This window comes from Buteo buteo, chromosome 11 (genome assembly GCF_964188355.1).
Source record: "Buteo buteo chromosome 11, bButBut1.hap1.1, whole genome shotgun sequence".
Lineage (NCBI taxonomy): Eukaryota > Metazoa > Chordata > Aves > Accipitriformes > Accipitridae > Buteo > Buteo buteo.
This window is the reverse complement of record NC_134181.1, coordinates 5,419,083-5,434,135: the sequence shown is the minus strand read 5'-3', so window position 1 is coordinate 5,434,135 and position 15,053 is coordinate 5,419,083. Positions and strand designations below refer to the sequence as shown.

At 43.0% G+C, this 15,053-nt stretch overlaps 1 protein-coding gene across 1 annotated transcript in view; it reads left to right on the top strand.

Annotated features, from left to right (window-relative positions):
• The first annotated feature begins 14,101 nt into the window (after positions 1 to 14,101).
• Positions 14,102 to 15,053, top strand: part of PLCG2 (phospholipase C gamma 2) — a 69,889-nt gene continuing 68,937 nt past the window's right edge. The window contains exon 1 of the mRNA XM_075039945.1: positions 14,102 to 14,237. The gene's annotated coding sequence lies outside the window, so the exon portion shown is untranslated. The remainder of the gene's footprint in view (positions 14,238 to 15,053) is intronic.

Below are 15,053 nucleotides of genomic sequence, written 5' to 3'. Positions count from 1 at the left end.
TGCAAGAGCAGATTTGAGAAGATAAGCTGCTAAACTGGCCTATCTCTGGGAGAAAGTCAAGCTGACAGACTAAAATAGCTGAGCTAATAGCTAAGTTGATCTTTAATCCATCTTTGTTGTAAACTATCTAGAAAGAGCTCACTAGGCACTAAGTAGCCTGCGTGGATGAGTTAAATGATAAAACCTGAGAAAAATCACTGAGAAACTGAGAAAGTCAAGGTTTTGAAGCCTAAAAACTACTGTAATGGCACAATTGCATAAAATGCAAAGCAGAAGAAAGGCAGCCCTCTTTTCTTGGTGCCAGGCGAACAAAACACGGCTGGTGTTACTCTAGATGAGTTCCTTGATCTGGTTTACCGTGTGTCTGTGCAAATGCAGCACCCTTGGGAAGAGCAGATGTAACTGGTGAAGGTGAGATGAAAGTGTTTGGTCCTGTTGTGCAATTTCATTTTTATAGCTGGATGAAGGGCTGTGGCACAGGCAGAAAGAGAGCGCCTTTTCTGGTCGTTGTAAGGTTTTACAGCTGTCAGAGGGCTGGAGCAGACCTTGTGCTGGTAGATGTTGGGGTGTCTGGAGGTGACTTTGCTGATGTGGTTAGATTTAGCTGCTCAATTATATTTTCCCTTTGAAAGAGACAAGTAAAAAAAAAATCCAGTGGGTGCATAGCATGAAGAAAGATGCTTTGGAGCCAAGCCAGAAACTCTTATGCTTCTGCTGAGGTAGCAACATTTCTGCCAAATGAATCCCCAGCAGAAAGTCTGCTAATACTAGATGTAGGCAGTGAGTGGCATCGTGGTATCACAGAAGAAGCAGCAGAGCAAAAAAAGGAAATGATCAGACCCAGCAGAGAGATAGATGAGAGGCTGAGGAGGAGTTATTCTCAGGATGGGGGATCCTACCTATATTTCAGTGTCCTGTTCCTATGCCCAAGCATGATAAGCTGTATACACTGCAGCTTATGGAAATAAAGTTATTTGCCAGTGGAGCTTGTGTTGCTCCTTCCTCTGTGCTCTGCAGTCCCCAGCGATAAGAAAAGCAGTCATGTCTCTCCTCTCCCCTTTGAACTGATGTGCCTTGTTCATGGCTCGTAGAAATGCACAGCATAAATAACAGATCTTGATGATGGAAACGCCTGGTACATTGGACTCACTGAGCCATTAGTAGTTTATCACTAAAAGGATGGCATAGATGGTACTAGAAGCAAGGGCATGAATCCTGGCATGGGTGACAAAACAAGTGTCAGAGTGCTCACAAATAGCATAGATGATATTTTAACCTCTTGGGAGAGGAGAACTTCAGGGATCTGACTAATGCAAAGATGCTCACTGGTGTTTCTGGGTCACTGGCTTGAAACCACAGCAGCCAGGAGCTCATGGAAGGCTTGCTGATTTATCATAACTGAGAGCTCGAGGCAGGAGGAGTGGAACGGGAGCTGGAGCAAGTTTGCTGACTGAGGCTTACAGTCCACACACCATAGCCTTCCAGCTTGAGGGAACACAACAGAAAGGACATATAAATGTAATGTGACATATATGAATAGGAATATTACTTTGGCAGTCTCCTCCTGTGTTATATTCTCAGTGGCAGCACTTATAAATCATCTGCTCTGTTATGTTTTATTATCTGTAAGTACATGATAGGGCCAGTATTGTTTTAAAATCCAACTTACCACGCTAATTTCAAACCTTAGTGCTGTAATATTGACTTTCTTTTAATTACATAATCCTTTGCCTTCAGGAAACCAGTATAGGAGATGTTAAAGTTGCTATAAACAACTGATGTTTTTAAATATATTTCTTTTTTTTGCCAACATGATTCTATCCTATGGTGCCTGAGAAAACAGAAATATAGATAAGTATAGTGGGCATATTGGCCTCAGAGTTACAAATGGTTTTTTCAGTGCTACACTCAATGCAGATTTAGTTTCTAAATATAGCAACATAATTTTTATTAGCATAGACTCCATACCAGTAGCAAAATAATAGCAACGTTAATTGTGATGATAATAGCATTAGTGGTGTTGTCTTGCTGATAAATACCGTATTCACAAATATTCCTGAAGCAAGAAGATCTGAGCAAAGAGAAGTATCTCCTTCTCCGTTTTACAATTGGGGAAACTGAGGCACAGAGCGGCTTGCCCAAAGTCACCGAGGAGGAGTTGGAGCGCTGGGGAGAGAAGAGTGCAGCTGTGGCTGCGATCCCAGGAGGAAGTCTGCCCCGACATGCAAAACCCTTGCCGTGCAGACCGTCTGCACCCACGCAGGGGCTCTGGCGAGGGGACTGGGAAGACCACGTTGCAATGAGCTGTTTTCAGTCCCTTGAAAAAGGCTCACAGTCTTTTTGGGTGCTGCTGTCGTCTCAGGATGCTTATGCAGCAGCGCCTTCTGCAGAAAGCTGTCCCTGTCCTCTTCGCTGTATCGACCTCCATCATATTTGCTTTTCACACAATTTGAGGTCAAATAAGGAAAGAAAATGAACGGTCAACTGCTTTCCATAGAGTTCACTGGTTTCTCCTGGATGCTTTGCAAGAGTTTTGTTTAGCCCTGCTCTGACTTCCACCCGTAACAGTTTGAACAAGCAAATGAGCCACCACCGTTCTCATGTGAATATAAATGGCCTGACAGTGGTCACAGAATGGCAGCATGTCAGATGGTGGTGTTTGAAATGTGACCTGATGCTACAAAACCACAGCACAGCCTCAGTTATGTCCTTTGGTTTGTTATTATGCTCTTTGTTCTCAGGGGCCTGTAGCAAACTTTACAGAAATAAGAGTACCTGCGTTTGGGATTTTAGGGTATTTTTTTGAACAAGTTGTCGCAAATCAGCTGCTAAAAATGTGTCTGCAATTTCTTAAAAAACCCATTTTCTCTAAAATCAACTAGGATTGTCACCCTGCCTGAGCTTCTTTCTCCTTCTGCATTAACCCAGCACTTCGGTACAAGCAGTAGGGCCATTTTTTCCTTGTCTTTTCTCAACTAAAACATACGCAGAAAGAACTGCTGGTCTTCTCCACTTTGAGGGAAGACTAATTACAAAACATCTTCATTATGCTAGTAGAACCAGCCTATCCCCAAAGCATTCATCTTTCCTTTGAATGGTAAAAATGAAAAGAAGGTAGGGTTAAACCAGCGTGATACAGCAGCTCCACACACACTGAGGAGCAATTGCAGCTTGTTTTATCTTCAGCTGATCCAAATTTTTCTGCAGAGCCTGATTTTTGATAGAATGATTAAACACCATTTTTGAACAGGCCTGGGAAGGTAGCAAATTTGTTCTCAGCACACACATAAATAAAGCCATGATGTCTGAAGGTCTAAAAAAATTTGTAAGAGGTATGTCAGCAAGAAATAGCATTTCCAAGGCAGCTCTACTCTGAACTTTTCTGCTTGAATTTTTCAACAGAAATTATTAGTGTGGATTTTTTTTTTTTAATCATGGAGGTTTTCACAAAAATTGGTGATTCTTTTTCTGTTTGGAAAACACTCTCTTTTTTTTTAGTGTATCATTGACAAATTGCTTAGTCTTTTTCTTTTTTTTTTTTTTTTTTCCAAATCAACTGTGATATGCCTTAATGTATTTTAAGTTACTCATAGATGTCTTGGCACAATAAATTTTTCCTTTTCTCTTTGTCATCACAAGAATCAGTCATTCACTGGCTGGGTGGATTTTTCATTAACAAATTTCAAAACACACAATGCTTTGCTTAATTAAAGAGTCACTTTTTTTCGGCTTCCTCATCAGAAGATAGATGTAACTAACTGTAACATGCAGATCGAATTCTAGGTATTTCAGCCAGCTATGCTGGTCAAGGACTATTGTTGTGAGCTTCTGAGTGGTTTTGTTGCATTAATTTTTCATGAACCTTTACAGCAGTAAAGATTATCAGCTAGTTTACAGCTAATAACTAATGACCGTGAAAGGCCAAATTAAAAGCTGCTTTGTAATTTAAAGAGGCATACCTCCAGCTGATTCTCTCTTTTCCATTACTTGCACTATTCACAATGTCAGTTTTGGATTTGTGTTTTCAGATGCCTTAGCCCTCTTCTTTCTTATCTACATGGGCCAAGTCGGGGTAGGGACGGCAAAAGGCAGACAAGGACGGCAGGAGGAGGGACTGCCTTTTTGCATTGTAAATGGTGGATGAAGGTGTACATGAAACTTCAGCTTTAAACCAATTATGCCTCAGCTCTTCACCTGTGGCAATAGAGTTAATAATCTCTCATTGTTTTCCTGTCCTGTCTTCTGCTATTATCTGTGCTATGATCCGAAGGAGCACTGGTTTTAGCTGTAATAATTGCATTTCTAGAATAATTGCAGCTGCAGATGCAAAGTATTCCACTTGAAGTGGCATTCTTCAGTGTGAAACATGATGCCCATTGGTAACTTAGCTAACTATAGGTGAACTCAAAATTTGCATTTTTTTAGGTAAAAAAAAAGCTTTCTTGTATACTTTTGTTCTCTGAGAGAAACATGAAACAAAAATATGTCTTTTAAATACCTAGCCCCACACTTCCTGACTGACCCAGTATGAACCACTGCTGCTCTGCACACATTATTTCCTCCCTTTGAAAAAAAAATGTAAAGAAATTAGCCACAGTCTGGCAATACCTTGCTTTCCTATTGACTTTATCTCTCATCTTCTGGGGGTAGCAAGCTGCTCTTCACAAGGAGGTAAGCTAAAGACAGAGCAGAGAGCATATATGTGATGCATGATAAGAAGGCTTTGAGACATCCGCTTCTCCAGCCTTGGTCTTTTCCAATTCTGTTGACTGGTCTCCCCACTGACAACAAAGTACCTTGCTGATGTCCACTGTAGGAGGAGGCTGAAAACCTTTTGTTTTTCTCTGTCTGCATTAGCAAGGATTTTCTTTTGCTGCTTTTTTACTTTGGCTATTTTCTTAGCAAAATACATCCTTTCTGCAACAATACTGCTATTGCAATGCCAAGTGCTAAAGTCTGGCTATTGTTAGACTGCAGAAATCATCAAAAAGCAACTTTAGCTCTTGTCTTTGCTTTGTAACTGTGGCTTTCCTTCCACAGGAGTAGCCAAGGTCTCCTCCTCCCGCTGAAGGCTTCTGTCACCGAGTCAGCAGCTCTGCGTGTTACCTCCATCTGTGCTGTCAGACCAGTGGAAGCTGGTGTCTCTCATGTACAGGGAGCAGGTTTTTCTTACTTTTCTTTAGAGGTCCTACAAGGAACCACATCTCCAGTTATATTGCTGCAAGATTTTTCTTTTTTTTTGAGTTTTGTATGTTTTCTTTCTAGTCAAATGGTGTCAAGTTGTGTTTTGTTTTCATAAAATACCTTAAAAAATGAACTGTTTTGATATGAATATTTGGCTTTTGTTTTAATCTGTTAAAAATTATATTTATTTATAAATAGATTTATTTATAGGTCTATTTACAAATTATGACTGTTGTTTGAGTATAAATCAACAGAAAGCTGGTATTATCCAGCTTCAACTTTTTCATTATTTTTAAAATAAGAATTAAAATTGGTGCAAATTATCAGGTGTTGACAAAAGGAACCTTATTTTAATCTTTTTCCCACTGGGGTAATAAACCAGGAGTTGTCTTCTGGTCTAACTTTTAAATCCTCAGTTCCATGTGTAAGCCATTTTTGTCCTCACAGCACATGGCTGAACACAGGCTGCATATATGTATTATAAATACATATCTCAAAACAGAAAGGAGTGCTTTCAATTCTCATGGGGTTTTTTTCCCTAAGGATTAAAGATATTAGACATTTTCCTTAAAGCCTAGCTGTTGGATTCGGCAGAGTTCTTGAGACTCTTAGTGTCCATTAAAAAAGTAAATTATGAACTCCTTTGATTACAGAGAAAACTTAAAAACAGGAAGAGAGGGCATCCCAAAGGTTTAGAAACCAAAAAGCAAAGAATTCAAAATTTGCCTAAGACAAACCAGAAACTGTAACAATTGTTGCGTTGATCTCACGTGGGGGCATTATTAATGCATCACTGCATTATTAATGCGTGATGCAAGTGACACAGCATGAAAAGAGCTCAGACCATGAAAATGGTAGAAGAAGAGAGAGTCTTGCTGGTTGGAAATGACATATTTCAGAATTAGTGTTCCACTTTCTTTCTTATGACTTCCTTTTTTTTTTTTATTTTTCCCCTCTTAGCAACAGCCGAAACAAAAATCTGTCCTTGTGAAGAAGAGAGTGTCATCAAAGGTGACAGCTTTTCTTTTAAATTCTAAATTAACTAAAGGGCCCAGGCTGCTGAAAACTTGATTAGAGATTTTGTATGCTTAAGGGGGTCTTAACAGTGTGCTTTTACCCAGGTGGAATCAGAGTACAAAGAGGAAGAAACCTCTGTTTGACACTGCCTCGCTAATCTCAGCAGTATATCATTCATTATTCTGCACAGGATTAAAGGTAAACTCTGTATTACTGCCTTTGAGACTTATCAGGGCAGCTATCCTCTGCAGAAATAGGGTTAAATAATTCCTGATGTGTGGCAGAAATGTTCTGGAGAGAAGACATTAGGGTTTAAATTACCTGGCAGAGCCTTCTGTGTTGTAGCTTTTGTCTTCTCTCCTGTAAAATAAAGTATTCTGTAGCTTAGCTCCAGAATAAAAGGACTTTCTTAATCATAAAGGAGATCTAAAAAGCATTTTCCTTGAAAGAGGGGATGGTATCTTAAAATTACTAGTCCAGTCTAAGAAAAAAAAGTGGAGGAAACAATTTTTGTGTCTGTGTGTGAAATTTTTAATATCATTACAAACACATACAGATAAGTCCTGGATTCTCAGCTGAAGATAACTGAGCTATTTTTAATTCATTCCAATTTGGAGATCAGGCTAAATAACCATTTGCAAATTCACATTGCTAGGTTCTTTATTCTAGACATTGTCTCCTGTTAAATGAGAGACATGTTAGAAATTTTCCATTGAAAGAAGGTTGGTTGGTTTTTCATGTCTTTCATTCTGTTGGTAAAGTTTAGATTTAGTGTTTGTTTTTAAAACAGCACATACAGTGTATATGTTCAGATTTTCAGTCAGATGTTACTGATTGAGAAGGTGTTGGTAGCTGGTACTTACAAACATATTGCAAACTTTCTGAATTTTGTAGCACAAATAAAATCTGTTGGGAGATGCTTCTTATAATAAAAGGCTTCTTATTTATAGTTTTTAATACAAGTGAAATAATACGACTCTACCTATATGTGAACACATGTATTTGAGAAATAGAGCATGTCATGTTGATATCTGCCCGAATTTCTGACAAATGGTCCTTTGCCAGAAGAGGCTCTTCTGAAGCTGCAAAGTTAAATTTGCTCTGCATGGTACTCAGAAGACCATTATTACAGACCACGGGCCTCAGCAAATTTGCACAGGTTGCAGTATCACATCTTCTCCACATGCCAGCCCTGGAGCAGAGTACCCAATAGACTCTAACACAACCACTCTGATTTGTTTTGCAAGCTAGAAGGCAGTTTGAGAGACCAGAAAACTTAAGCAGCCTATCACGAATATCTAATTTATTACAAATACGTTAATAAGATTGGGTTCCTATGCCAGGGTCTGTCGTACCTCACCCAATACCAACTCCTACCTGGATCTGTTGACGCACAGGCTCTCTAACACTGTATGTTAAAAAGATGCTTATCATAAAAAGTAGAACAGAAGGTTTTGACCCTTTAATGTGACTCATTCAGTTATGACTACAGTGCATAAAGATAACAGCAGTTGCAATAACGATTTGCATTCTATACAAATATGCTGATCCTAGAGATACACCAGATGGACACTTTTCCAAGGCACAGGCGTCTGCAATGCGTATCCCAGAAGAATATCTCTCATTCTACCCCTATTCAGAAATTATCACTCAAGCACATCATTAATTTTTCAATCATATTTTGATTTTAGTGAGATTTTGACATGTTTTTACATGATTACATGCTTATCTGTATTAGGAGCAGTGCGCTCTCTCCATCCCCAGGTAATTCTAGTGCTTTGATTAGCTAGAGGGCTTTTCTAAACTTTTTTGATGTAGTATGTCGGATTAAAGCTGATCTTTGCATGAATGAGCACAGATGCAAGGAACTTCTCCTCCCTTCCTGTGCACCCTGAGGGAAGGCCTTAGACAATAATAAATCCCTGCAATCAGCCATGTATAAAGTAGAGAAAGACCTGGGCTATGTCTGTTTAATAGTCCCAGAAAAGCTTCCACCAGCAGTAGCAAAGTCAACATTAAGAAGACTTCAGCAGAACAGAAGGAAAATGGGAAATGACTAGCAAGAGAGCACATTGCAGCAGCGCTTGGCATGTGTTCTTCCTGTCAGTGAAGCACACCGTAAGATCCCACCACGGCTCCCCGTGACGAGTTCAGCGCAGTGACTAAACACTCTAGTTCAGCCTTGCTCAAACACTCCAGTTCAGCCTTGCTCAAACACTCCAGTTCAGCCTTGCTCATCACTGTGCCTAGCCTGCCTTAAGTTACCCTTCTTTATGCCTTTCAGAGCTCTCAGGGATAATGAGTGAGAGTGGGAGGCTAACGCAGAGGGTAACAGAGCGCTTTTCGCTCCTAAAGTCGCCCGTGGTGCTACTCTGTAGTGGGAAAGAAACGAAAGGCTGAAAGGTAACTAGGGGAAAGATCTGGACTTTTTCTTGTGGTGTTGCAACTCACTTCATTCAAAACTACTGTCAAATGCTGGGTTTTTTCAGTGCTTCCCACTTGCAATCACATTGTTTTTATAAAAGATTTTCATTTTATTGGCTTAAAAAGCACAGGAGAAAAGTTTTCGTGGTTCCCTGCAGAGCCTCCTGCAGTTTTCTTGTTCTGCTGAGCCCTTGGTAACATTGAATTACTCACTGTTGATAGTACTGGTAACAAGCTGCTGGCATTTTATCACTGTGGATGCAGTGGCTGTAGTATTTTACATTTCAACTGAAGGTGTGATTGCAGGCCCTTTAAATATACCGGTGTTTTGTGCAGCCAGCAAAACCAGCTCAAGACACCGAGTAAATAGCTAGTTAGTATGTGTATAAAAACACACTTTGACACTTCAAATGTTCTCGTGTGTATTTTTAGGTTTTTATTGATCATCCCAAATCACATAGCAGAGTTTCTGCTCAACTGAAACTTTAAAAAAAATAATTCTGACAAATGAAAAGTTTTCTTCTGGCATAGCTAACTTTGCTATAAGGAAATCCATTCCTAAGTCAGGACACTAGTATAAAACCTGGAAGCCATGTTCTGCTCGAGGCAAGTTACTGCTGTGAGATCTCTGGCAAACTGCCTCACTCTCTGGGCCTGATGCCTTTGAAATGTGAAATAATGATTACCATTCTTTTTTTAAATTGTTTTGACATCTACAAATGCAAATTGTTACAGAAATTGTAAGGGATAGTACTGTATTTTGTGTATGAGGACAGAGGGCAGTAATTTCTCAGAAGTTTTTTTAAATGCAGTGCTTGTGAATAACAAGGGACAGGGTGATTGAACTGAAGAGTAGCTGAGCATTTTAGGGCTCAGACAAACATTGCAGCAGGCAACAGGCCAACCACTTAAAAGTACAACCTCCCTTCCTTCATGTCAGCTTTTCCGCTAGTGACTTAAGTAGTTTACTTTAAATAAATATTTACTTTAAGTATTATGATTAAGTGACAATAATTTACCAAGATTAAAATGAAACTCTGATAAGAATGGAGCCAAGTATACACTAGAACACTTTTTTACAAGAAATACACTTTGCAAGGAGCCTGAACTCCATTATGCTGAGAAGATGTGCTGAGGGTGCTGGACCTGTCACACAGTATAAGCGTGTTCGAAGGTGGGTCCCCTGTAAAGTTCATTACTTGAGTTGTGCTGCTAGAGCTGGACAATATTCTTAGAGGTCAGCTTCATGCTACGAAGGCCCTTTGAGGCACTAAAGGTGATCGCTACGACTTGATCAAGGCTTCCCAGCATAGCTGAAGCTATTGCCATGAGGAGCTGGGATAGTACACGACTGCTTTGCCAGTGACAACAGTCACTGGAAGGGATGTCCTTCCCCCCGTCCCTCCAGACTGCAGCAGTTGCTGCCATCTCTGGATCCATTCAACTCTGGAATAGGGCAGCTGGGCAATGGCTGCTGGGCCACTGCAAGCAACCTCACGTCTAGGACTAGCCTTGACTACTATGTCCTGTACATAAGCAATTTCATTTTCTTTGGCAACAGAAAAACTTTGACAAAATAAATGAGGTTTTGAATAAAAGCTATAAAAAAATAACATGCCCTTTGCGCTCACTGGCCCCTGGAATCCCAGCAGCCAAACAGTTCGTGTGGATGTGTGTGCGAGTGCCCTCTCATAAATCCATCCAAGAAGCAGTAAACAGTTCTGCAGAAGTAATACCACTCCATTTAAATGAACTGTCTTCAGCTAGTCCTGAATGATCACAGACTTCTCCCTCACAAATTTGCGCTTGCTTTCTGATAGGAAACTGGATTGTCACCTAATCCTGAGATGGTGGTATGCAAGTTCTCTTGACGACAAGTGTAAAATCTGCTTCAGAGTCCTGCAGATGAGAAGTTCATAAAAGAAAAGCTTGAAAATGAAGTTTTCTCTGTGAAACTTATAGATTTTGCAGCTCTAACCAGAAAATCTAGCTGAGCTAACCTACATCCTGCTAAGCAGTATAAATACTACGATGGTGTGTAAACAGTTAGGCTAGGTAATCTGTCAGTGACAGTCTCTAAAATATTTGTTCCTCCTGCCTAATGACTCTTTGATATTTCTTACAATTGATGGGACAAAGCTATTCAACTTCTATCTTCTACACAAAAGCTGTATTTCCTTTGTAGCTCCTGTGAGGAAGTGGCACCAGTTTTGTGACCATTATTTATTACATACATGAGGCCGCCTTGCCAGTCCTGTGATTCTCTTCCATGCCTTGCTTTATTCTTCAGGGGAAGTAATCAACACTTCATTAACAAATACAACAATAAGACAGGGTTGAAGTTTCCAGTGCTGTAATTAGGCAAGTGTCAGTGTCAACAGTATAAATTCCCTTTATGAGGGTTTTATGACTGAAATGTAAAGATGTACTCCCAGCTGAAAAAACCCTCTCTTTTCAGATCTTATAGTATAAATTGTGATTATATTTTTTTAACAATTCAAGGAGCATTTTTAAATTATAAGAAGAAAGTTAAACTGGAAAAAAAAAGGAAAAAAGAAAAAAGGAAGGAAGATTTTATTCTAATGGCTGACCTTCTCTTTAAACACACAGGCTTTGCTGGGGCCAGATTATTCAAGTCAGAGAACTAATTTTCCTACATCTCTCCTCAGCACACAAACACAGGCTTTTTTTCTACAAAAAAGAAAGACTGAACATGTCACCTGATAATTATCTGTGACTCTGAGGTCCATACTCGTTACAGGAAATTCTGTTGTCTGCATGGAATGTCTGGCTTTCGAGGTTTGAAAGTTGGATGGCAGGAGTTGCTGATTCTGGCAATAACTTTAAATCTGTTGTGATTGTGAGGGTGTCTGAGTACTCTTCTGGTGTAGTGGATGTGCTGAGTAGCAGCTGGTGTTTCTAAAAGTTACTGTTTTACTGGTTTGTTTTTAAGGATTGCTTACTCTGTCTCTATATCTGAGATTTTGTTACATCCAGCAATTTATGGAATTCAGTGTTATGATTCCCACTGCAGCTATGATTTTCTTCCATGTACATATTTTCTTTGACTAGGTAATGAGTCTCCAGCTTTAAGAGAGAGAGTTTTATCAGGTAAGCCTAAGATTGTGCAAGAAATGTTGGAAGTTGGTAGGTTTTAGTCTTCCTTCTAGAACAACACTGAGGCACAACCACATTGAAGTACTGTCTAGACCAAAGTCCGGTATACTTTGCAGCAGTGCTTAACTTCTGCAGCAAAGTCTCTGAATATCATAAAGATAGCCAACTCTGTGCCTGTGTGGCTTGCGGGTTGTTCAAGGGTGGTTCCTGTGCTGAAGCTCTGCCATATGACTGGTGAGGAGCCTGTTGGTACTGGCCTAGTGGAGCAGAACCAGGAGGGGCTGCTGAGGCTGGTATTTGCTAGAACTTAGATTCACTGTCAGCACACCCAGATGAATCCTGGATCTTACAGCTGGAATTTAGAGAATACTGTTATCTCCTGCTTGTAAAACGCCTGGGATCACCTGCACCCTTCAGTTCTCCGTCATGTATGGTGTGTGCTGTGTGGCTGGCTTTGACCATATGAATGTTTTGGTATTAGCTTCTGCAGCTGAGGAAGTTGGCCGCTTGGTGCTAGTATTCTGCTGCCGTTCATATAATTTCAAAGGCAGCTTCAACATGAAACATGGAAGGTTTTAATGATGAAGAGCTAAAAATAAAGTATGGGAGAGACACTTTGGTGTGATCGATACATGTTCTGCTATTCTCATTCTTTTAGTGTCATGTCTCCTGTAGGATGTTGTTCTGTGAATTTGTAACTGCATCACACATGTTACAAAGAGGGAAACTTTTCCCAGGCTTGGCATCTGGAAAAATGTGAAGAGTCTTTAGCAAGATGGTTCATGAAATAGTGAACAAAGACAAGACTGTAATTGTCATCTTTTTATTTTGCATTTAAAATGATCCACACCTTTCACAGGTATTGGGGTTTTAGGCTTTTTTTCCTTTTGTGGTGGTGTATTTTGAATGCACTCTTCAGTTTTGTTCCTGGTAAGTCATACTCATTTGAAACCCTCTGATGCTTTTAACTATGATAAAAGCTTGTTAGTTTGCTTTTGGGAAGAGTTTCCCAAATTGCTCCTACAACTTTTGCTGGATACAATGGACATTTTCTTCTCTTTCTGACCTAAGCATCTAGGTAGTATTGCTGTTAGTGTTTGTTGCAGTATTTCTTGTTGCTACCCCATTCCAGGCATCATTTTGTTTCAGTAGTTTCTGCATGTATAAGGGTGAAAGTATTAATAAAAAATAATTGACTACTGTTCAACCATTTATAAAGCCGACTGAAATTACGGAAACCTTTTTTCCTCTCAACAGATTAGATTCTAGTCTGTTAAAAGACATGTCCTTCTCACTCCTTTGTGCCAGCTATCAGTGTTGGAAGGAGGGGAGATGAAGAGCTGTCTCCACCAGACTTAGCCTTAGTGTTTGGGAACCAGCATTTGGAACACGGGTTCTGCTGTTGTAACGTGGAGCGGCCCTTGCAGAAGTGGCCAAGACCTTCCTCTGCATGGGGAAATCTGTTCCTTGCAGACACTGTCCCATCCCTAGCTTTGGTTTCGAGGCATTTGTTTTGTAGTCTTCTGAAACGGCATGACTTGTTCCCTGAGATGACTTTGGTATTGCGCCTATGGATGTAGGGATTTTCCTCAGCTTTATCAAACAGGTCTGGGACAAGGCCGATACCTCAAATTTCATGGCAGTATCTGGGCTTGACCTGAAACCAGCATGTCATGTCCTATCACTGCTCTTCTGAATCCCACACTGGGTAATATTTTTAGTATTGCCAGTCGTAAGCTGAGGTGGTTGTGATGTAACGCACTCTGTAGTGGATCCCACAAAGCGAGTCAATGTTAACTTGAAAACGTTAACTCCAGTGACAGAAAAGTTTTAAAGCCTTTTTTCCGAGCTCTCTCCCTCAAGGTACCGTTCAATCCTTTGGCGGCTCTCAGCCGAACGAGTGAAATTTCCTCTTCAGACGAGCAGGAGAACGCATCAACCTCAAACGGCTGGGCAGCGGCCAAACCGCCCGCCCTGCCGAGAGAGGGGGGGACGCGGCCCCTCTCCTTCCCGCCTCTGGGGAAGGCTGTGAGGGACGGGGGGGGGGGGACAACGTGGCCGCGCCCGGGGCCCTGAGGGGACAGTGACAGCAGGGAGCTCGCCTCGAACCAGCCCCGGGGGGGGGGAGGTTGGAGGGACGGCGGCGAGGACGTGGCCCGGCCCGGCTTCCCCTCTCAGGGAGGAAGAGCAAGGGCAGAGCCCCCGGGGCTTTGGGGGGTGTGTGGGGGACACACACGGCTGAGGGGGCGACCGGCGGCGGGCTGAGGGGGGAGCGCGCGCCACCATCTCCGCCACTCCGGCCCGCGCGCCAGCGGGTGGCCGCGCGGGGTGGGGGTGGGGGGGGTGGGTCACGTGACCCCGCCCCTTCCCGGTTACGGCAGAAGCAGAAGTGGGAGTCCCGGAGAGGCGCGGCGGGACGCGGGGTACTTGGGGCACCGGGTACCGGGCACGGCGCCGCCGTCCGCCGCGGGAGGTAGCTCCCCGCCCTTGCGCAGGTGAGGGCTTCGCGGCGGTGAGGAGCGGCCGCTTCTCCGCCCCACCGGCTCTGCTCGGGCCCACCCCCCCCCCGTGGGCAGCAGGTGCCGAGGGGAGCTGGGGCGGGGCAGCCGCGTCCCGCCCGGGGACGGTGGACGAGCGGGAGGGTTCTGTGAGGGGAGGCGAGGGCCGTCGGTGTGAGAGGGCTGGGCGGCAGGCGGCGGGGGGACGACTGCGGGGTGTGAGGGAGGGCGCCTGGCTTGAAGCGGAGGAGGGAGTGTGGGGGTTCCCTGAGGGGAACCCCGCACCTTGCGGTCTGGCCGTTGTCCGCCACAGGCCAGCCCGCTGAAGAAGAAGGAGGGAAACCGTCCGAGGGTCGGCGTGGGCCTGACAGCAGCCCCGCGCCGGGCAGGGCTCTCTGCCCAGGGGTGAGGGCCCCAGCTTGGGGCCAGGGCTTCGGTCCCCGCCAGGCCGTTGTGGCAGGTGGGCAACCGCCTCGCTGCGGTTCCCCTGCCCGGCTTTTCGCCTCTGAGGGCGGCAGCTGCGTCGCAAAGCTCCGCGCAGCGAGCCGTGCGTTGTTTGTTGTTAATTATTGGCGCTGTGGTACTGGTGTCGCTGGTGGATATCCATACCGGCGGTGCTGTGCCGAGGCAGCGCCTGCTGGGGTGAGGTGACATCTGAAGTGGATCCAAGGGCAAAGCTAGAGGCAGAGGATGTGACCACCCTTTTGCGGTGCCCAGAGCACACGGGAAAATTTAGAAATTGAGGACTAGCATAAAACTTTGGATTGCACTTCATGGTTGACCTTGTGTGCCTGGAAAGCACCTGCTGTGTCA